The sequence below is a fragment of the Gossypium hirsutum genome, chromosome A12 (assembly GCF_007990345.1).
Source record: "Gossypium hirsutum isolate 1008001.06 chromosome A12, Gossypium_hirsutum_v2.1, whole genome shotgun sequence".
In the NCBI taxonomy this organism is placed as follows: domain Eukaryota; kingdom Viridiplantae; phylum Streptophyta; class Magnoliopsida; order Malvales; family Malvaceae; genus Gossypium; species Gossypium hirsutum.
The window spans coordinates 28114328-28136971 of record NC_053435.1 but is presented as its reverse complement, the minus strand read 5'-3'; the positions used below and the strand labels follow the sequence as shown (position 1 = coordinate 28136971).

The window sequence follows — 22644 nt, the reverse complement described above, 5'->3', positions numbered from 1 at the left end:
CAATCAGCTACCTCCTATAATTGTGGTTAATCAAAATCCTACTCCACGCACTATGTATGATTATGCTAAACCTTCTTTAACAGGAACTGAATCAAGCATAGTTAGACCTGTTGTAGCTGCAAATACTTTTGACCTAAAACATAACACTATTTAAATGATACAAAAATTTGTTCAGTTTGTTGGTTTGCAGAATGAGGATCCCAACGCTCACTTAGCAAACTTTTTGGAACTATGTGATACATTTAAAATTAATGGTGTTTCTGATGATGCCATTCGTCTTCAGTTATTCCCTTTTTCATTGAGGAACAAATCTAAACAGTGGTTGAACTCATTACCACGAGGGTCAATCACTACTTGGGAACAAATGACCGAAAATTTTCTATTAAAATATTTCCCGCCGGCTAAAATGGCCAAATTACATAATGGTATCTCTTCATTTGTGTAGATGGACTTAGAAACTCTTTACGATGCATGGGAGAGATACAAGGACTTATTGAGAAGGTGCCCTCACCATGGGTTACCGCTTTGGCTTCAGGTTCAAACGTTCCATAATGGTCTGAATCCTTCGACTCAGCAAATGGTTGACACAGCTGCTGGCAGAACCATCAATAATAAAACACCTGAAGATTCTTATGAGTTTATAGAGGAGATGTCACTGAATAACTATCAGTGGCAAGTCATGAGGACAAAACCAATGAAAATAGCCGGTGTTTATAACGTTGATTCGGTCACCATGCTCTCTAACCAGGAAGAACTCTTGAATAAGAAATTGATGGTTTTCTTAGTTTTTCACAGGTTCACCCAATAATGCAGTGCGAAGCAAGTGGAGGTGGATCAAGTAATTCGGAATACCAACCTTATGGCCACAACATGGATAACGAGCAGTTAAATTACATAGGTAATAATTCTCGATCTCAAAACAATCGATATAGTAACACTTACAATGCAGGTTGGAGGAAGCACCCAAATTTCTCATGGGGAGGCCAAGGAAATCAGAGACCACCTCCAGGCTACCAACAACCACCCTACCAACAGGAAAAGAAGCCGAACCTTGAAGAGATGCTCTCAAAGTTTTTATCGGTGTCAGAAACTCGTTTCCAGAACACCGAGACAACACTTAAAAATCAACAAGTGTCGATCCAAGGGCTCGAAACTCAGATAGGTCAGCTTTCCAAACTAATCTCTGAATGACCACAAGGTAGCTTGCCAAGTAATACTGAACCCAACCCAAGGGAACAACTCAACGCGATTAATGTTTAAGATGAAGAAGGAATCATTGAGCCTGAGCCAGAACCGAGGCAAGAAACTATGGTAAGCAGAGGCCAAGGTGAGATAGGTCATAATAAAAACAAATCAGTGAATTTCAAATATAAACATCGTGTGCCATACCCCAACGCGACAAGGAAAGACTGCTCAGATGAACAATTTGGTAAATTCCTTAAACTCTTAAAAAAACTTACACATTAACTTATCGTTTATTAAAGATATATTGCAGATGCCAAATGCAATGAAATTTTTAAAGGAGCTTTTAGCAAATAATCAGAAGTTGGACGAGGAGTCACATGTGGAGCTAAACGCAGTTTACTCAGTTATTTTTCAAAATAAGGTACCTGTAATATCCCGAATTAGGGCCTAATCGGAATAGTGGTTTCGTGACCACAAATCCAAGATAGAAATAATTATTTTATAATTATTTTGAGGTTTATGATATGATTACATGATTGTGTGAAAATTTCGTGATGAAATTCTATGCATAAAGTGCTTAAGTTGAGATTAGGGACTAAATAGAATAATTTGCAAAACTTGCATTCTAGAAGTTTTTAGTATGAAATTGCTTTGGAATATTAATTAGGAGGTCTTAAATAGCAATTTGACCAATTTCTACGTCTATGGACAAAAATTGGACATGGATGGAATTTTTGGAAAGTTTAGTAGTAAGGGCATTTTGGTCATTTAGTTATTAAAATGAATTAAAAACAAAATTAAAAGCCAATTTTTGTCCATCATCTTCATTAGGCCAAAACTTCAAGGGTTCTCCATAGCTAGGGTTTGTTTCAAGCTTTCAAGCTCCATAGTAAGTGATTCTATGCCCCGTTTTTAATGTTCTTTACGTTTTTGGAATCCCGATAGCTCGATTTAACTTATGTTAGCAATAATTCGACCTAGGGTTCATATTTGGAAAAATACCCATAGGTGAAATTTGTGTATTTTGGTGTTTTATGCTAGATTATGAGGTTTTAAATTATGTTAGACAACTTGTGCTTCTCGGTTTTAAGCGAAAACGAGTAAAAGGGCTTAATCGGTAAAAATACCTAATAGTCATAAGTGCATGTTAGAGTGTGAATTTGATGCTATTATAGAAGGGAAAAATGATCAGCATGTCATAAGACATAATAATAAGGGCTGCAATTAAATTCTCGAGCCTAGGGGCAAAATCATAATTTTGTAAAAGTTAGGGGCAAAAACGTAATTTTTCCATAATGTGATTTTTGGATTGAAATAAATAGTATGAGTGTTAAATGAACTAAATGTGTTATTATAGATCAAGAAAGACGTTGAATCAATCGTGATCGGGGAAAAGAAAAGCTTTCAGACTAAATTATAACATTTCTAAAGTTTGCACCGAGGTAAGTTCGTACATGAATAATTTATCGATTTTTTTTTATGTTATTTTATGTTGTTATCATATGAATTGGTGGCTGTCCATAGAACGATTAAATGATGGAAATTTGCAAATTTAACTAGATTGTGAATAAGTGTTAACAGTGAAAAAGGAAAGATTTTCTCGGTTGAACCTTCGGAACAAGAACAATACGAATGACCCATTGTGAGTACACGTATGTAGTACTAAGTGCAGGCTACTACGTGTACCATACTGTTAAGTCGCATGTGTAGTAGTAAGTGCAGGCTACTATGCGTACTCAATGACTTCAATCACGTGTGTAGTACTAAGTGCAGGCTACTACGTGTATTATATGGTGAGGTCACGTGTGTAGTACTAAGTGCAGGCTACTACGTGTATCGGATTGTTGGTCGCATGTGTAGTACTAAGTGCAGGCTACTATGCGTATCAGATAGCTTCGGCTATAAGTGTGGAAGGGGGAAATATGTGTAAACAATGGTATATTTGTTATTTTTTCGTTGAGTTGAACTGGGAAAATTGATAAAGTGGTAATATATGAAAAGTTAGGAGCTATGTGCTTGATAATTGAGCGAATTCTAGTATAACAAAAAGGACTAGGTGGAATTATGCAAGAGTGAATGTTAGAAATAAAACAGTGTTGGACAGCAGCAGTTACATGATTTTAAAAATTTACCAAAAATCGTGGAAGTTGAATAAAAATGCAAATGATATATGAAAATAAAGATTAATGAGTTTATTTTACATAAAAGAAATAGGGGAAGCAAAAGAATTCTATATTACGTGATATTTGAATACTTGTGAAACAGGGTCTGAATGAATTTGAGATCCCCTATTCTGAATTTAGAAATTCACCATAAATTGTAGAAAAATTATTAAGAGTCATACCTTATATTCATGGATTCATTATTGAGTCTGTTTTTAAGATAAAGAAACGACATGGTTGTTGGAATTCTGTATAGGGAGAAATTTGCTTCGTAGTGCACAGGGGTCAGAGTAGTCATACCCTGAAACAGGGGAGACTGTAACTAATAAACTGTACTAACTGGCCTGACCAAAAATTCTAGAAACAAATTAGTAAGTATACATTTGATTCTAGTTTCAGGAAAAATTTATGGAATTGAATTTCGAGTCTTGTAGCTCGAGATATGATTTTTTTGAAAATTGGGACTCTAGAAAACAGCCTGTCCTGAATATGTGATTATATACTAGTATGATTGTTTTACTTTGGTAAATTGTATATATCAATTCCGTACTTACTTACTAAGCTATATTCTGATCTTCTTTTCTTTTTCTTGTCTTATAGAGTTACTAAGCTAGATCGGGATTTGGAGATCGTCGGAGACCCATCCACACTATCAATACTTTTTGGTACTTTGTAAACACCATTTTGGAATTATGGCATGTATAGAGGAATGAATCATTTTGTTATATGTTATAATTAATTTGGTTTAAAATATTACTCTTCAAAATTTGATAATTTACTTGTATTTATGTATATCTGTTAATGTTATCTATTTTTGTTCAAGCTAGAAGAATTCATTATGTAAGGTCAGGTAAATGTGTGAATTCATGTTTTCGTGATCTGTAATATTCCGTACCTTGTTCCGGCTTAGAAATCGGTATGAGGTGTTACATTTATTGGTATCAGAGCCAAGGTTTAGGTAGTTCTCGAATTTACGTACTGTGTGTGGAAGTCTATCTATACATGCCATAATTATATTATGATAGTGTGATGACTCCTAACAATTTAAATCGTGTTTTTATATAGTAAATGGATCCCGACCGAGCTGTAGCTGATGATGTAGAAAGTGATGGGGCGGCTCCGGGAGATGCGGCCCGGGAAGCCTTTCTTTGTATGATGAGTAATTGGTACATAGAATTTGTTCAGGCAAATCCGAACGTTCAGCCTCCTCCACCCCCTCCTATTCCTCAACCAGTTCCCGTAGTTCCTCAAGGTGCCAAAATGACAAGATTGAGCAAACCCCCAGTTGATAAAATTTGAAAGCAAGGGGCTGAAGAATTTAGGACTAATATAGATGATGATCCTGAGAAAGCAAAGTTCTAGCTTGAAAATTCTATCAGGGTATTCGATGAGCTTTCTTGCACTCCCGAAGAATGTTTGAAATGTGCTATATCTTTACTAAGGGATTCGACATATCATTGGTGGAAGACACTGATATCTATGGTTCCGAAAGAAAGGATTACATGGGATTTCTTTCAAGAGGAGTTTAGAAAGAAGTATATAAGCCAGCGATTCATTGATAAAAAACGGAAAGAGTTCCTTGAGCTGAAACAAGGTAAAATGTCTGTGGCAAAATATGAACGAGAATTTGTCAGACTCAGCAAGTATGCCCAGGAGTGTGTGTCCACCAAAGCTATTATGTGCAAGAGGTTCGAGGATGGGCTAAATGAAGACATCAAGCTACTAGTTGGGATTTTAGAGTTGAAAGAGTTTGTGGTATTGGTCGATCGAGCTTGTAAAGCTGAAGAACTGAGTAACGAGAAGAGAAAAGCTGTGAATGAAGCCAGAGACGCAAGAAAGAGGCCAATGAGTAAGTCATTTCAATCTCAATCAAATAAGTCTAAAGAAAGGAATCCTCGGTTGACTGTTTCAACGGACATTCGTATCGGGATCGTGGGAGATCATATTCGGGTTCTAAAGCTCAAGCTACTTCAATGGCAAGTGTAGGTAATGTAAGATCTAATAGACCCGAGTGCCAGCACTATGGTAAACAACATTTTGGGGAGTGTTGGACGATTAGCCGGGCTTGTTTCAAATGTGGTTCCCGAGAACATTATATTAAAGATTTCCAAAAAGGGTTGAAGAAGAAAAATTTCAGAGTGCCAGACAGACTAGTGCTGCTAATAAAGATAGACCTCTGAGAAATACTGGAAGTGGAGTTAGCAGTCGAAGTGTGACAAAGGAATCAACTGGGAGACCAGAAGCTAGAGTACCTGCTAGAGCTTATGCCATACGTGCTCGAGAAGAGGCGTCATCTCCTGATGTGATTACTGGTACATTTTCTCTTTATGATACTATTGTTATTGCATTGATTGATCCTGGATCTACTCATTCTTATGTTTGTGTGAATTTGGTATCTAGTAAGAGCTTGCTTTTAGAATCTACTGAATTTGTGATTAAAGTGTCAAACCCTTTAGGCAAATATGTGTTAGTAGATAAGGTTTGCAAAAATTGCCCTTTGATGATTCAAGGTCACTGTTTTTCGGCTAATCTAATGTTGCTACCATTTGACGAGTTTGATGTCATTTTGCGTATGGATTGGTTGATGTTACATGATGCCAGAATAAATTGAAAACAGAATACTCTTGAGTTGAAATGTGAAAATGGTGAAATTCTTCGAGTGGAAACAAATGAATCAAATAAATTGCCTATGGTGATTTCGTACATGTCTGCTCAGCGATATATGAGAAAAGGGTGTGAATCTTATCTTGCTTATGTATTAAATACTAAAATGTCTGAGTCAAAGCTTGAATCAGTACCGGTAGTCTACGAATTCCTAGATGTATTTCCAGAAGAATTGCCGAGGTTGCCTCCAATCAGAGATGTAGAGTTTGCTATTGATTTATTACCTGGAACTGCACCAATTTCGATCTCTCCATACAGAATGGCTCTGACTAAATTGAAAGAATTAGAAGCTCAGTTCCAAGAGTTAACAGATAAGGGGTTTGTGAGACCGAGTTTCTCTCCCTGGGGTGCCCCCGTGTTGTTTGTAAAGAAAAAGGATGGATCTATGAGACTTTGTATTGACTATCGGCAACTCAACAAGGTGACGATAAAGAACAGGTATCCATTACCGATAATCGATGATTTACTTGACCAGTTAAAAGGGGCGACAGTGTTTTCAAAGATTGATTTGAGATCTGGTTACTATCAGCTGAGAGTTAAAGAGTTGGATGTGCCAAAAATCGCTTTTAGAACGAGGTATGGACACTACAAATTTTGTGTGATGCCCTTCGGTTTAACCAATGCTCCGGCTATCTTTATGGATTTGATGAATCGAATCTTTCGGCCATACTTGGATAGGTTTGCGGTTGTGTTCATAGATGATATCCTGATTTATTCTCGAAACGAGTCTGAGCATGTTGAACATTTAAGAATGGTATTACAGATTCTAAGAGAAAAAAAATTGTTTGCTAAATTTAGTAAAAGTGAATTTTGGCTTCATGAAGTTAGATTTTTGGGACATGTAGTTTTGGGTGATGGTATTCGGGTCGATCAGAGCAAAGTTTCGGCAATTGTTAATTGGAAACCGCCAAAAGATGTATCTAAGGTTAGAAGCTTTTTGGGCTTAGCTGGATATTATCGACGCTTTGTCAAGGGATTTTCAATGATTGTCTCTCCTATGATTAAGCTGTTGCAAAAGAATTTTAAATTTGATTGGACTAAAGAGTGTCAACAAAGTTTTGAGAAGTTGAAAGAGCGGTTGACCAAAGCACCAGTGTTAGTGAAACCTGAGTCAGGGAAAGAATTTGTGATCTCCAGTGACGCGTCATCAATTGGTCTTGATAGTGTTTTAATGCAAGAAGGTAAAGTAGTAGCTTATGCCTCAAGACAGTTGAAACCGCATGAGAAAAATTACCCGACGCATGATTTAGAGTTGGCTGCCATTGTCTTTACTTTGAAGATTTGGCGACATTATTTATACGGTGAGAAATGCCGAATCTTTACTGATCACAAAAGTTTGAAATATTTGATGAATCAAAAAGATTTGAATTTACGACAACAGAGATGACTTGAATTATTAAAGGATTATGAATTAATAATTGATTATCATCCTGGGAAAGCGAATGTAGTTGCAGATGCCTTAAGTAGAAAATCTTTGTTTGCTTTGAGAGCTATGGGTACAGATTTGGCTATGTCTGATGATGGTTTGATTTTGGCCGAGTTAAGAGTTAGGCCGCTATTTCTTCAGCAAATTTGTGAAGCTCAGAAGAATGACAGGGAATTGCGAGCCAAGCAAGCTCAGTGTGAATTGGATTGTAACTCAGACTTTCGAATCGGACCATAGGGTTGCTTAATGTTCCGTGATCGAGTATGTATACCGAGAGATGCTGAGTTGATTCAGAAGATTTTACATGAGGCACACAATGGTTGTTTGCAAGTTCATCCTGGTAGTACGAAAATGTACAATGACCTAAAGAAAATATATTGGTGGAACGGTATGAAGAGAGATATCTCTGAGTTTGTAGCAAAATGCTTGATTTGCCAGCAAGTGAAGGCTGAACACCAGGTACCTTCAAGTTTACTTCAACTAGTGATGATTCCCAAGTGGAAATGGGATAGAATTACGATGGATTTTGTGACAGGGTTGCCTTTGACTCCGAAAAAGAAAAATGCAGTCTGGGTTGTGGTTGATAGATTAACAAAATTGGCTCACTTTATACCAGTACGTACCGACGACTCCCTTGATAAGTTGGCTGAATTATATATGTCTAAAATTGTGAAATTACACAGAGTACCTATGTCTATTATTTCGGATAGAGATCCGAGATTTACTTCGAGGTTTTGGAAAAAGTTGCAAGAAGCTTTGGGACGAAATTGAATTTCAATACCGCATTTCATCCACAAACTGACGGTCAATCCGAAAGAGTAATTTAGGTACTCGAGGATATGCTCCGATGTTGTGTTTTAGAATTTCAGGGCAGTTGGGAGAAATGTTTACCCTTGGTCGAATTTTCCTACAACAACAGTTTTCAATCGAGCATACAGATGGCACCGTACGAAGCATTGTATGGTCGCAAGTGTCGGACTCCTTTGTATTGGACCGAGCTCAGTGAGAACCAGATTCACGGAGTTAACTTGATTAGAGAAACTGAAGAGAAAGTAAAAGTGATTTGTGATTGTCTGAAAGCTGCTTCAGATCGACAAAAGTCATATGCGGATTTGAAGAGAAAAGAGATTGAGTTCCAAGTGGGTGATAAAGTTTTTCTAAAGGTATCTCCGTAGAAGAAAATTTTAAGGTTTGGCCAAAAAGGCAAGTTGAGTCCGCGATTCATTGGGGCACAGACATGGAATAGAAGAGGCTACGTGGGAACCTGAGGAAATTATGAGAAACCAATACCCACATCTATTTACCGGTAAGATTTTCGAGGATGAAAATCCTTAAAGGGGGGAGAGTTGTAATATCCCGAATTAGGGCCTAATCGGAAGAGTGCTTTCGTGACCACAAATTCGAGATAGAAATAATTATTTTATAATTATTTTGAGTTTTATGATATGATTGCATGATTGAGTGATAATTTCGTGATGAAATTCTATGCATAAAGTGCTTAAGTTGAAATTAGGGACTAAATCGAATAATTTGCAAAACTTGCATTCTAGAAGTTTTTAGTATGAAATTGCTTTGGAATATTAATTAGGAGGTCTTAAATAGAAATTTGACCAATTTCTAAGTCTATGGACAAAAATTGGACATGGATGGAATTTTTGGAAAGTTTAGTAGTAAGGGCATTTTGGTCATTTAGTTATTAAAATGAATTAAAAACAAAATTAAAAGCCAATTTTTGTCCATCATCTTCATTAGGCCAAAACTTCAAGGGTTCTCCATAGCTAGGGTTTGTTTCAAGCTTTCAAGCTCCATAGTAAGTGATTCCAAGCCCCGTTTTTAATGTTCTTTAAGTTTTTGGAATCCAAGTAGCTCGATTTAACTTATGTTAGCAATAATTCGACCAAGGGTTCATATTTGGAAAAATACCCATAGGTGAAATTTGTGTATTTTGGTGTTTTATGCTAGAATATGAGGTTTTAAATTATGGTAGACAACTTGTGCTACTCGGTTTTAAGTGAAAACGAGTAAAAGGGCTTAATCGGTAAAAATACCTAATAGTCATAAGTGCATGTTAGAGTGTGATCTTGATGCTGTCATAGAAGGGAAAAATGATCATCATGTCATACAACATAAGAATAAGGGCTGAAATTAAATTCCCGAGCCTAGGGGCAAAATCGTAATTTTGTAAAAGTTAAGGGGCAAAAACGTAATTTTCCATAATGTGATTTTTGGATTGAAATAAATAGTATGAGTGTTAAATGAACTAAATATTTTTTTATAGATCAAGAAAGACATGGAATCGATCATGATCGGGGAAAAGAAAAGCTTTCGGACTAAATTATAACATTTCTAAAGTTTGCACCCAGGTAAGTTTGTACAAGAATAATTTATCGATTTTTTTATGTTATTTTATGTTGTTATCATATGAATTGGTGGCTGTCCATAGAACGATTAAATGATGGAAATTTTCAAATTTAATTAGATTGTGAATAAGTGTTAACAGTGAAAAAGGAAAGATTTTCCCGGTTGAACCTTCGGAACAGGAACAATACGAATGACCCATTGTGAGTACACGTGTGTAGTACTAAGTGCAGGCTACTACTTGTACCATACTGTTAAGTCGCATGTGTAGTAGTAAGTGCAGGCTACTATGCGTACTCAATGACTTCGATCACGTGTGTAGTACTAAGTGCAGGCTACTGCGTGTATCAGATGGTGAGGTCACGTGTGTAGTACTAAGTGCAGGATACTACGTGTACCGGATTGTTGGTCGCATGTGTAGTACTAAGTGCAGGCTACTATGCGTATCAGATAGCTTCGGCTATAAGTGTGGAAGGGGGAAATATGTGTAAACAATGGTATATTTGTTATTTTTCCGTTGAGTTCAACGGGGGAAAATCGATAAAGTGGTAATATATGAAAAGTTAGGAGCTATGTGCTCGATAATTGAGCGAATTCTAGTATAACAAAAAGGACTAGGTGGAATTATGCAAGAGTGAATGTTAGAAATAAAATAGTGTTGGACAGCAACAGTTACATAATTTTAAAAATTTACCAAAAATCGTGGAAGTTGAATAAAAATGCAAATGATACATGAAAATAAAGATTAATGAGTCTATTTTTACATAAAAGAAACATGGGAAGCAAAGGAATTCTATATTATGTGATGTTTGAATTCTTGTGAAATAGAGTCTGAATGAATTTGAGATCCCCTGTTCTGACTTTAGAAATTCACCATAAATTGTAAAAAACTTATTAAGAGTCATACCTTATATTCATGGATTCATTATTGAGTCTGTTTTTAAGATAAAGAAACAGCATGGTTGTTGGAATTCTGTACAGGGAGAAATTTGGTTCGTAGTGCACAGGGGTCAGAGTAGTCATACCCTGAAATAGGGGAGACTTTAACTAATAAACTGTACTAATTAGCCTGACCAAAAATTCTAGAAACAAATTAGTAAGTATACATTTGAGTCTAGTTTCAGGGAAAATTTACGGAATTGAATTTCGAGTCTTGTAGCTCAAGATATGATTTTTTTTTGAAAACTGGGACTCTAGAAAACAGCCTGTCCTGAATATGTGATTATATACTAGTATGATTGTTTTACTTTGGTAAATTGTATATATCAATTTCGTACTTATTTACTAAGCTATATTCTGATCTTCTTTTCTTTTTCTTGTCTTATAGAGTTACTAAGCTAGATCGGGATTTGGAGATCGTCGGAGACCCATCCACACTATCAATACTTTTTGGTACTTTGTAAACACCATTTTGGAATTATGGCATGTATAGAGGGCTGAATCATTTTGTAATATGTTATAATTAATTTGGTTTAAAATATTACTCTTCAAAATTTGATAATTTACTTGTATTTATGTATATCTATTAATGTTATCTATTTTTGTTCAAGCTAGAAGAATTAATTATGTAAGGTCAGGTAAATGTGTGAATTCATGTTTTCGTGATCTGTAATATTTCGTACCTTGTTCCGGCTTAGAACATGGGTATGAGGTGTTACACTACTAACCAAATTAAAAGATCCAGGGAGTTTTACAATTCCTTGCTTAATTGGTAGTTTAGATGTTAATAATGCATTAGCTGATTTAGGGGTTAGTATTAACGTCATGACCTACAAAATGTTCAAACAATTAGGTATCGGGAAACCCAAACAGACTAGGATGAGCATTCAATTAGTAGGCAAAACTATAAGATTTCCTAGGGGTATTATTGAAGATGTGCTAGTTAAAATCGATAAATTTATATTTCCCGTTAACTTCATTGTTTTAGACATAGAGGAAGATAGCAACACTCCTTTGATTTTAGGAAGGCCCTTTTTAGCAACTGCTAAAACGAATATTGATGTTGGCACAAGTGAACTCACACTCCGTGTGGGAGACGAAACAATCAGCCTTCAAGCTCGCAATTCTGGCAACACATCGGAAATTGAAGGTGATCGTTTAACCCATTCTACTAAAACTGACAATATGGTGCAACCTACTTTGTAGGAAATGAGTCTGAAGGAAGTACATGAGCCATTCTCAAGCAATGGTAGAGGACCTATTCATGAAGAACGAAGGCTACAAATCGAGGAGCTAGATGAATCGCGGATGACCAAGAACGCATGATAAACTAGAACTACGCCAGAACAAGCTCAACACCTTCCCACATCAAGTTAAGGTTGGAGATAAAGTCTTATTAGATGTCGCAGATCCTCACATTGTCACTACCATACTGAATGAAGAAATCCCTCTTACGGTACTTGGCATTTTCCCATTTGGTACAGTCGAGGTAAGTCATCCCAAGTTCGGCACTTTTAAGGTAAACAGCACCCGTCTAAAACCTTATTTTGATAAGAATGATAGTAGGAATGAGGAGTATAAACTCCTCGAACCACCATGACCATTCAATGAGAGGTAAGTCGAGCTTAGACTATAAATAAGCGCTTCTTGGGAGGAAACTCAAGCACTAACTGTATTAACTTCTTTAAAATTTAGACTTCAACACCTAACTTACTAACGGAGCTCTTGAATACAGGTTTTCCACAGAGACACGGCCAAGCACACGGGCGTGCTTAGGGCCGTGTGAAAATAGGGCAACGATTTTCCCAAACACGGGCTACGATAAAATGCCACTGCTGTGCAACATAGCCGTGGTCGAACCTACCAAAACAACACGAGCGTGCGACACGCCCGTGTGGAAGAACCGTGTGTGAACCTGTTAAAATAGCACGGGCGTGCAACACGCCCGTGTCTAGCACCCCGTGGTCGAACCTGTTAGATTGACACGGGCGTGGGTCTACATACACGGGCGTGGAAGAGGCGAACAACGCCAGACATGGCCATGCAACACGACCGTGTGCACCCACATGCCCAAGGAACACGGGCGTGTACTAAATGTCAGACGTGCCCAAACTCAAAATTTGCGAATTACACGGGCTAAATTTGGGGTACACGGGTGTGTTACCTGGCCGTGTGCCCCAAAATCTATAAACAGGCTGCACTATTCATTGTCTTCTTCACCAAAAAACCCTAACCCTAGCCGCTGCAAGTCCACAAGCCCTCCCGGCGAAGCCCGTGCGCCGCTTCCAACTTCATTCCTGACGCTTATTCTTCCATTTTTTAGCGTTTGTTCACTCTTTTACCTTTAACTCCACGTATTTTTAATGTTATAATCTTCATGTATCTCACACTATGCTATCATTCAAGTTTCATTTCTTTTAAGATTAGTTATCATTCATTCCCCATGACATATTTTTTATGAAACTCTCATGCCTTACTCATCGAGCCGACGTCTCTCGAGCTTACGATAGAATTATGCTCCACATTTCATCTTCAGACCGTAGTGATGAACTACGATGATCCCGGCATGGTCCAATTTCGCCGAGGCAGATTAGTCCGCGAGCTCAACGTCCTAGAATTCGGTACGGCGCTAGGTTTATATACGGAGGAATTCAAGGAGGAGAATGACTTACATGCTCTCAACCGCCACATCCATCGTTCTCTTTCACGGTGCTGGGACACACTAGTACCAGGTTGGGCCACCTACAATCCTAGCGGCTCTAAGGCATCGGCTCTCCCTCCATCTCTGAAGTACCTACACGCCATTTTGGCTCACAAGATTAGAAGAAGGCGAGAGAGCACCAGCGTCGTCAACACTCATGATGCCTACTTTTTATGGTGTATGTTGCACAGGCACGTCATCGACCTTGCCTATCTCATCGCCCTCATGATTCAGTACCAGACGAAGCGGCATAGAAAGGGGGTCATCTCCATTGGCCCCTATGTTACTTGGTTGGCTCGACACTTCGGGCTCCTCAGCACCGCCACCCAAGAATCTTCCTTAACTCTCATTGACCAGATGTCTGTACAAGGCATCTCGAGTATGCTTAGCATGAGGATGATCAAAAAGCGCCGAGGAACCTACCCTCCTCAATATCGTCTCGCCCAATGTAATATCCCGAATTAGGGCCTAATCGGAATAGTGGTTTCGTGACCATAAATCCGAGATAGAAATAATTATTTTATAATTATTTTGAGGTTTATGATATGATTGCATGATTGTTTGAAAAATTTCGTGATGAAATTCTATGCCTAAAGTGCTTAAATTGAAAGTAGGGACTAAATCGAATAAGTTGCAAAACTTGCATTCTAGAAGTTTTTAGTATGAAATTGTTTTGGAATATTAATGAGGAGGTCTTTGTGATAGCCCTAATGTGACCCTAGTCGGGAAGTGGTTTTGGGGCCACAAAACCGAGTCATAAAAATAATTAGTTGTCATATTTGATGCTTATTATATGTATATAAGCATGTGTGAAAATTTTATATTTGGATTTTGTTTAATTGTAGGTGAATTTTAGTAAATAGGACTTATGTGAGAAAATTTAGAAATGTTCTAGGCAAATGTAAAGTGGCCTATTAATGCATGTTATAGAAATGGTGGGTTTGCATGTCAAATTGCCCAATATTTGAGCTAGTGGCCGGCCATGCTATGGGGCATAGCATATTTTAAGCATTGTGTGCTAATGTGGTATGTAGGAAACAATAAAATAAAAAGCTAGTAATAAAGAATTGGGAAAAGGAAAATGATGAAAAAAAAATGTGTCCATCCTTTTTCATCCTCCTTGACCGAAATTCAAAGGAAAGAAAGGAGGAAATATTGAAGAGATTCGGCCATGCTTGTAGCTAAGTTAAGGTAAGTTTGATGTTGTTCCATGAGATTCATGCATAATTTTGATGTTAGTTTGGGTTCTATTAGCCATGGTTTAAATCTTGCTATGTGATTAAGATGATACTCGGCCATGGGTGTTGTTTTCTTGGTTGGTGTTTGTTTCATGCTAAATCTAGATGAACAATGGGGGTTGTCATTTAGGTTAAGATCAAAGAAATTAATCTTGTTAAAACTTTGAACTAATAATGCCCATATGTGTGATAGCTGAACATAGACTTTGTTTAAAGTCTTGGTCAAAGGCCGGTTAAGTGTTTTGGAAATGATTAAGCTAGGTGTTTGATCTTTTTGGTTCGGTACAGTACATAAAATGTTGCTAGATGGAGAAAAATTCGGCCAGCAAGATGTGTGCTAAGGCCGAATATAATTTTGTATATTAATGAGTAATACATGTGTTGATGGAATGGAGAGGATGCTTTAATAGTGCATATATGCGTATTAGCCAAGTTTTGAACTTGAAACAAAATGGTATTTGGACAATACAAGTGACCATACTTGTAGAATGTATTAAGTATGCAATCGGCCTCAACATAGACATGCATGTTCAGCCACACGAATGAATGCATAGATTGATGTTGTACATTCGGCAATAGGTAAGCATAATGATGATCCTATCTTGACTTAGACAATCGGTTCAAGGAGAATTTGTTAAGTGCTTAGTTAATTGATATTAGGTTAATGATGTGTGTATTTGGTCATAAAGGTGCACATGAGAAAATATTTGATTAATTGTACTAAATTGCTCAATGTGATTAAAACTGCCTAGGACCATTTTGTATTTGAGCTAAAGGTGGCCATAGGACCTATCAAACTCCTTGTCATATTCGGCCATAAGCAAGCATAATGAGACTTTAATAAGTTAAATTTGTTTAAATTAGCTCAAGAGCTTAGAGGACCACAGTTGGATAAGGGAAAGGAAAAAGTGATCGAATAGCCGCCGAAATTGTTCGACCACCTCCGAGGTAAGTCTTTGAGTAATGGAGCTTAGATTATGATTCGATTAGATCATGTTTTAAGTAAATCAAAATCATGCTCTTGTATGTAGCTATTGAGCCGAAATGATAATGCTTGATAAGTGACTTGTGTTTGAATTCTAGTTATGAAATTGAAATAGAGATGTGTCATGATTTATTGATATGTGCATAGATATTCGGATGATAATCGGGCTACGTCCCGAAGGCATTTGTGCTAGTGACTAATTTCGGGCTAAGCCCCGAAGGCATTTGTGCGAGTTACTATAACCGGGCTATGTCCCGAAGGCATTCGTGCGAGTTACTATATCCGGGCTAAGCCTCGAAGGTATTTGTGCGAGTTACCATAACCGGGCTATGTCCCGAAGGCATTCGAGCGAGTAGCTATATCCGGTTAAATTCTGAAGGTACTTGATTTGGGAATGAGCGATCTTGCTGTAACAATTTCAATTAATACGCTCGTAAAATCCCAACAATGAGGTATGTTTCGTATGTGCATTGGAATAGTTGCTTCCTTTTGAATATTATTCGCTCAGTCGATTAATGAGCTTCCGGTCCTTGGTTAAGTTGATCCCTTATGTATGAATATAAGGGTTGTAAATGTGAAGTAGGACTGATTTTTTTTGAAAATATGTGTATATGAAATTATCCGTTTAGTTATATGAATGCTATACTTCAGTTGTGTTTAATTTCATTGCTCAAAACTTACTAAGCATTAAATGCTTACTCCGTCCTTTGAATCTCTGTTTTATAGATTTTGGCTCGTCAGCTATCGGACTCGGGATTATCGAAGTCGAAGTCGCCCACACTATCAAAGCCCTTTTGGTACACTTTTGGTTGAACTCTAAAAATAGCATGTATAGGACTACCCTTTTGACGTTGGTCATGTACCTTTCGGTATTGTACAAATTTGGATAGCCATACGAAAATGGCTTATATATATATTTTGAACATAATGTTATAATCATCTTGTATGTATATGGTTATTGAGAGGTGTGGATATCCTTGGCAATGATTGGCCATTGGAATGGTTAATCACAATCATATTTTGTGCTATATATGTTAAAGGGTTAGTGAAATCATGGAAACTATGTAATAGGTAAAGCCTACCCTAAAGGCAGATGCTGACAGCAGCAGTGGTATGAATTTGAAAAATCATGTAAATTATTAGGATTGGACTTAAATAGTGAATAAATTATGTAATCGAACCTTGATGAATCTATTTTCATATGGAAGAAACGAAACAGTCATATGAGTCGGATTTTAAGAGATATTTAAGTCTTCGTGGAACGGGGCCAGACCGATTTCTGGATCCCCTGACCTGACTTTGGAAATTCATTATAAATTAACCAGATCTAATTAGAAGTCATTCCATATATGTATAGATTCCTTTTTGAGTCTAGTTTCAATACAAACCAACGGTATAAGTATTGAATCTTTGTACAAGGAGATATCTAAGTCGTAATGCATGAAGGTTAGAGTAGTCAAACCCTGAATCAGGGTAGAATTTAACTAATAAACTGTACTAATTGGCTTGACCAAAAATTCTAGAAAAACATTTGTAGATGGATGTATGAGTCTAGCTTCAGGAAAAATTTACGAAACTGGTTTTTGAGTGTTGAAACTCAAGATATGATTTTTAAGGCGACAGTGACGCAGTTAACCAGCTAGTCTGGAAATTTTTAAATAGACTGTGAAAATAATTGAATTTAGTCTGTGAACCCCTCGTGTCCGACTCCGGCAACGGTCTCGGGTACGGGGTGTTACATTTTTATTGGTATCAGAGCTACGGTTTAGTCGATTCTAGGACTACCGTAATACGTTTGGGTCTAGCTATACATGCCATTTTGTGATTATTTGATAGTGTGGTGATTTCTGACATTTGCAAATGTGTTTATTTATAGTAATGGATCCCGATCCCAACCGAGCGGTAGCTGATGATCTTGAGAGTGTATCGCCTGCTCCCGCACAAGGGACAGCGCCGGCGGACTCTCAACCTATTGCTAGTAATCCGAATGATGAAGCTAGACAAGCTTTTTATAGCGTGATGAATGATTGGTTCAACCAATACATTCGAACTAATACGGCTGTTCCACAACCTCCATTCCCGACAAATACAACCCCCGCACCTACAATACCTCCTGTAACTGACCAAATAAGGTCAAATAAGCCCCCAGTTGACAGAATCTGAAAACACGGGGCGACTGAATTTAAAGCTACTGACAACGATGATGCCGAGCAAGCTGAATTTTGGTTGGACAACACTATTTGGGTACTCGATGAGCTATCTTGCACACCCGATGAGTGCCTAAAGTGTACTATCTCCTTGCTACGTGATTCTGCCTACTATTGGTGGAATACGTTGACTTCTGTTGTGCCCAGAGAGCAAGTAACTTGGGAGTTCTTCCAAACCGAGTTTCGAAAGAAGTATATCAGTCAGAGATTCATTGACCAAAAATGGAAGGAATTTCTTGAACTCAAACAAGGTTCCATGTCGGTTACCGACTATGAACGAAAGTTTGTAAGGCTTAGCTGGTACGCTCGAGAATGCATTTCCTCAGAAGCCGTAATGTGTAAACGTTTCGAGGATGGACTGAATGATGATTTAAAGCTGTATGTTGGCATTTTGGAAATCCGAGAATTTGTGGTACTTGTCGAGCGAGCTTGCAAAGCCGAGGAGCTCAGTATGGAGAAAAGAAAAGCTGATATGGGAGCAAAGGAGTTTCATAAGAGGTCTTCGGGGAGGCCCTTTCAACAGTCATCGAAGAAATTTAGAGATGATCTAGGCCGACCTAGAGACACTTCGGGCTTTTCTAGACGAGATCGCGATCGACCCCCTATGAGTGCACGAGTCACTTCGGTCGCTAGTGTTGGAAATGATCGTCGAGACAGAACGGAGTGTCAGTATTGTGGTAAATGGCATTCGGGGAGTTGTAGATTCCATGACCGCTCCTGTTACAAGTGCGGATCAGTTGACCACTTTATTAAAGATTGCCCGAGGTTGTCTGAACAGAATGTAAATCAGAGTGGGAAACCGGGTTCTACTACTACTCGGGGTAGACCATCTAGGAATACGGGCAATGCTAGTGGTGGTCAAAGAGGATCTAGAGATGCTACAACCAGATCTGAGGCTCGTGCTCCTGCTAGAGCTTATGCTATACGAGCACACGAGGATGCTTCCTCGCCAGATGTTATTACCGATACTTTTACTCTCTTTGATACTAATGTGATTGCTTTGATTGACCCTGGTTCTACTCATTCTTATATATGTGAAACCTTAGCATCCAGTAAGACTTTACCTATTGAGTCTACTGAGTTCGTAATTCGGGTGTCAAATCCCTTGGGTCGTTACGTGCTTGTCGACAAAGTGTGTAAGAAATGTCCCCTAGTAATTCGAGGTTCCTGTTTTCCGGCGGACTTGATGCTTTTGCCGTTTGATGAATTTGATGTTATTCTTGGTTTGGATTGGTTGACCGTGCATGATGCGGTTGTGAATTGCAAAAGCAAGACTATTGATTTGAGGTGCGCAAATAATGAGATAATCCGAGTTGAGTCTACTGTCTTGAATGGATTGCCAACAATAATATCCTCGATGTTAGCCCAAAAATATGTGAGAAAGGGGTGTGAAGCGTATCTTGCATACGTACTTGATAATAAAGAGCCAGAAAGGAAACTAGAATCTGTGCCGGTGGTTTGTGAATACCCGGATGTTTTTCCCGAAGAATTACCGGGTTTACCACCTGTTCGGGAGGTAGAGTTTGGTATTGAGCTTGTACCTGGAACTACGCCGATTTCGATAGCTCCGTATCGTATGGCACCAACCGAGTTAAAAGAGTTGAAAGCTCATTTGCAAGAATTGAGGGATAGAGGTTTCGCTCGACCAAGTTTCTCACCTTGGGGTGCACCAGTATTGTTTGTGAAAAAGAAGGACGGAACCATGAGGTTGTGCATTGACTATCGTCAGCTGAATAAAGTGACAATAAAGAATAAATATCCGTTACTGCGTATTGATGATTTGTTTGATCAACTAAAGGGAGCCTCAGTGTTTTCAAAGATAGATTTGAGATCGGGTTATTATCAGTTGCGAATTCGAGATTCGGATATACCCAAAACTGCTTTCAGAACGAGATACAGCCACTATGAGTTCTTAGTGATGCCGTTTGGGCTCACTAATGCCCCTGCGGTATTTATGGATTTGATGAATCAGATCTTCAGACAGTATTTGGACCGGTTCGTAGTTGTGTTTATTGATGACATCTTGGTCTATTCAAGAGATGAGACCGAACATGCTGAGCACCTGAGATTAGTGTTGCAAATTTTACGGGATAAGCAGTTATATGCTAAGTTCAGTAAGTGTGGGTTTTGGTTAAGAGAGGTTAGCTTCTTGGGTCATGTGGTATCCGCATCTGGTATTCGAGTTGACCCGAGCAAAATTTCAGCCATACTTAACTGGAAGCCTCCGAGAAATATTACTGAGGTTCGGAGCTTTTTGGGACTTACCGGTTACTACCGACGGTTTGTAAAAGGTTTCTCGATGATAGCCACACCAATGACGAAGCTACTTCAAAAAGGTGTTAAGTTTGAATGGACGGAAAAATGTCAGAAAAGTTTTGACCAACTGAAAATTTATTTGACTGAAGCTCCAATTCTAGTGCAACCCGAATCAGGCAAAGAGTTTGTCATTTATAGTGATGCCTCCCTACTTGGGTTGGGTTGCGTATTGATGCAAGAAGGTCGAGTTGTGGCCTATACGTCGAGACAATTAAAGCTACATGAGAAAAATTATCCGACTCATGATCTCGAATTAGCTGCCATCGTATTCGCTTTGAAAATATGGCGACATTACTTATTTGGTGAGAAGTGCCATGTATTTTCGGATCACAAAAGTCTCAAATATTTGATGACTCAAAGAGACTTAAATCTGCGACAAAGATGTTGGCTCGAGTTGTTGAAAGATTATGAGCTTGTCATTGACTATCACCCGGGAAAGGCTAATGTGGTTGCGGATGCCTTAAGTCGTAAATCACTGTTTACTTTACGAGCGATGAATGTACACTCGTCCGTTCTATCCAACAATGTGTTAGTGGCAGAATTAAAGGCCAAACCATTGTTGATTCATCAAATTCGTGAATCTCAGAAAGTCGATGATGAATTGGTTGCAAAACGGGCTGAATGTGTTCCGAATATGGAATCAGAGTTTCAAATTGATAATGACGATTGTTTGAGGTTCAGAAGTCGTTTGTGTGTTCCAAGAAATTTAGAACTCATTTCGATGATTCTGAACGAAGCTCATTGTAGCCGAATGTCAATTCACCCGGGGAGTACGAAAATGTACAACGATCTGAGACGTAAGTTTTGGTGGCATGGTATGAAACGAGACATTTCCAATTTTGTTTCGAAGTGTTTAATATGTCAGCAAGTGAAGGTGGAACATCAAGTGCCTACGGGTTTACTTCAGCCGATCATGATACCTGAATGGAAATGGGATCGAGTCACGATGGATTTTGTATCTGGGTTGCCATTGTCAACAAGTAAGAAAGATGCGATTTGGGTTGTTGTTGATAGACTGACTAAGTCGGCTCATTTTATCCCCGTACGTATGGATTTTTCATTGGATAAACTAGCTGAATTGTATGTTTCTCAGATTGTGAGATTACACGGGGTACCGATTTCTATCCGAGATTCACCTCGCGATTTTAGAAGAAATTGCAAGAAGCTTTGGGTACCAAGCTGCATTTTAGCACCGCTTTTCATCCACAAACCGATGGTCAATCCGAGCGGATAATTCAGATACTTGAGGATATGTTGAGATGTTGCATCCTTGAGTTTAGTGGTGCATGAGAGCGGTATTTACCTTTGATTGAATTCGCTTACAACAATAGTTTTCAATCAAGTATTAAGATGGCACCCTACGAGGCTTTGTACGGGCGTAAATGCCGTACGCCATTGTTTTAGACCGAGCTCGGTGAAAGTAAAATTTTCGGAGTGGATTTGATTAAAGATGCTGAACAGAAAGTAAAAATAATTCATGAAAGTCTGAAGGCAGCATCAGATCGTCAGAAGTCGTATGCGGATTTAAAATGAAGAGATATTGAGTATCAGGTGGGAGACAAAGTGTTTCTTAAGGTCTCACCTTGGAAAAAGATACTCAGATTTGGCCGTAAGGGCAAACTGAGTCCGAGGTTCATAGGGCCATATGAAGTATCCGAACGAATTGATTTTGCCCCCTGAACTGGAAAAGATTCACGACGTCTTTCATGTTTAGATGCTTTGACGTTATAGATCTGATCCATCACACGTAATTAATCCATCAGAGGTTGAAATTCAATCCGATATGAGTTATGAAGAAGAACCGATTCGTATCCTAGCACGTGAAGTGAAAGAGTTGCGAAACAAAAGGGTTCCGCTAGTGAAAGTGTTATGGCTCAAACACGGAATGGAAGAAGCTACTTGGGAAACCGAGAACTCTATGAAAGAACGATACCCAAACCTATTTACCGGTAAGATTTTCGGGGACGAAAATTTCTTAAGTGGGGGAGAGTTGTGACAGCCCTAATGTGACCCTAGTCGGGAAGTGGTTTCGGGGCCACAAAACCGAGTCATAAAAATAATTAGCTGTCATATTTGATGCTTATTATATGTATATATGCATGTGTGAAAATTTTATATTTGGATTTTGTTTAATTGTAGGTGAATTTTAGTAAATAGGACTTATGTGAGAAAATTTACAAATGTGCTAGGCAAATGTAAAGTGGCCTATTAATGCATGTTATAGAAATGGTGGGTTTGCATGTCAAATTGCCCAATATTTGAGCTAGTGGCTGGCCATGCTATGGGGCATAGCATATTTTAAGCATGGTGTGCTAATGTGGTATGTAGGAAACAATAAAGTAAAAAGCTAGTAATAAAGAAATGGAAAAAGGAAAATGATGAAAACAAAAAAAAAATGTGTCCATCCTTTTTCATTCTGCTTGACCGAAATTCAAAGGAAAGAAAGGAGGAAATATTGAAGAG

The 22644-nt window shown here is 38.2% G+C and overlaps 1 non-coding gene across 1 annotated transcript; it reads right to left on the bottom strand.

Annotated features, from left to right (window-relative positions):
• Positions 1-413: 413 nt before the first annotated feature.
• Positions 414-519, bottom strand: LOC121212006 (small nucleolar RNA R71). The gene has a single exon (XR_005907218.1). It is a non-coding gene; the product is annotated as a small nucleolar RNA R71 (small nucleolar RNA).
• Positions 520-22644: the final 22125 nt, after the last annotated feature.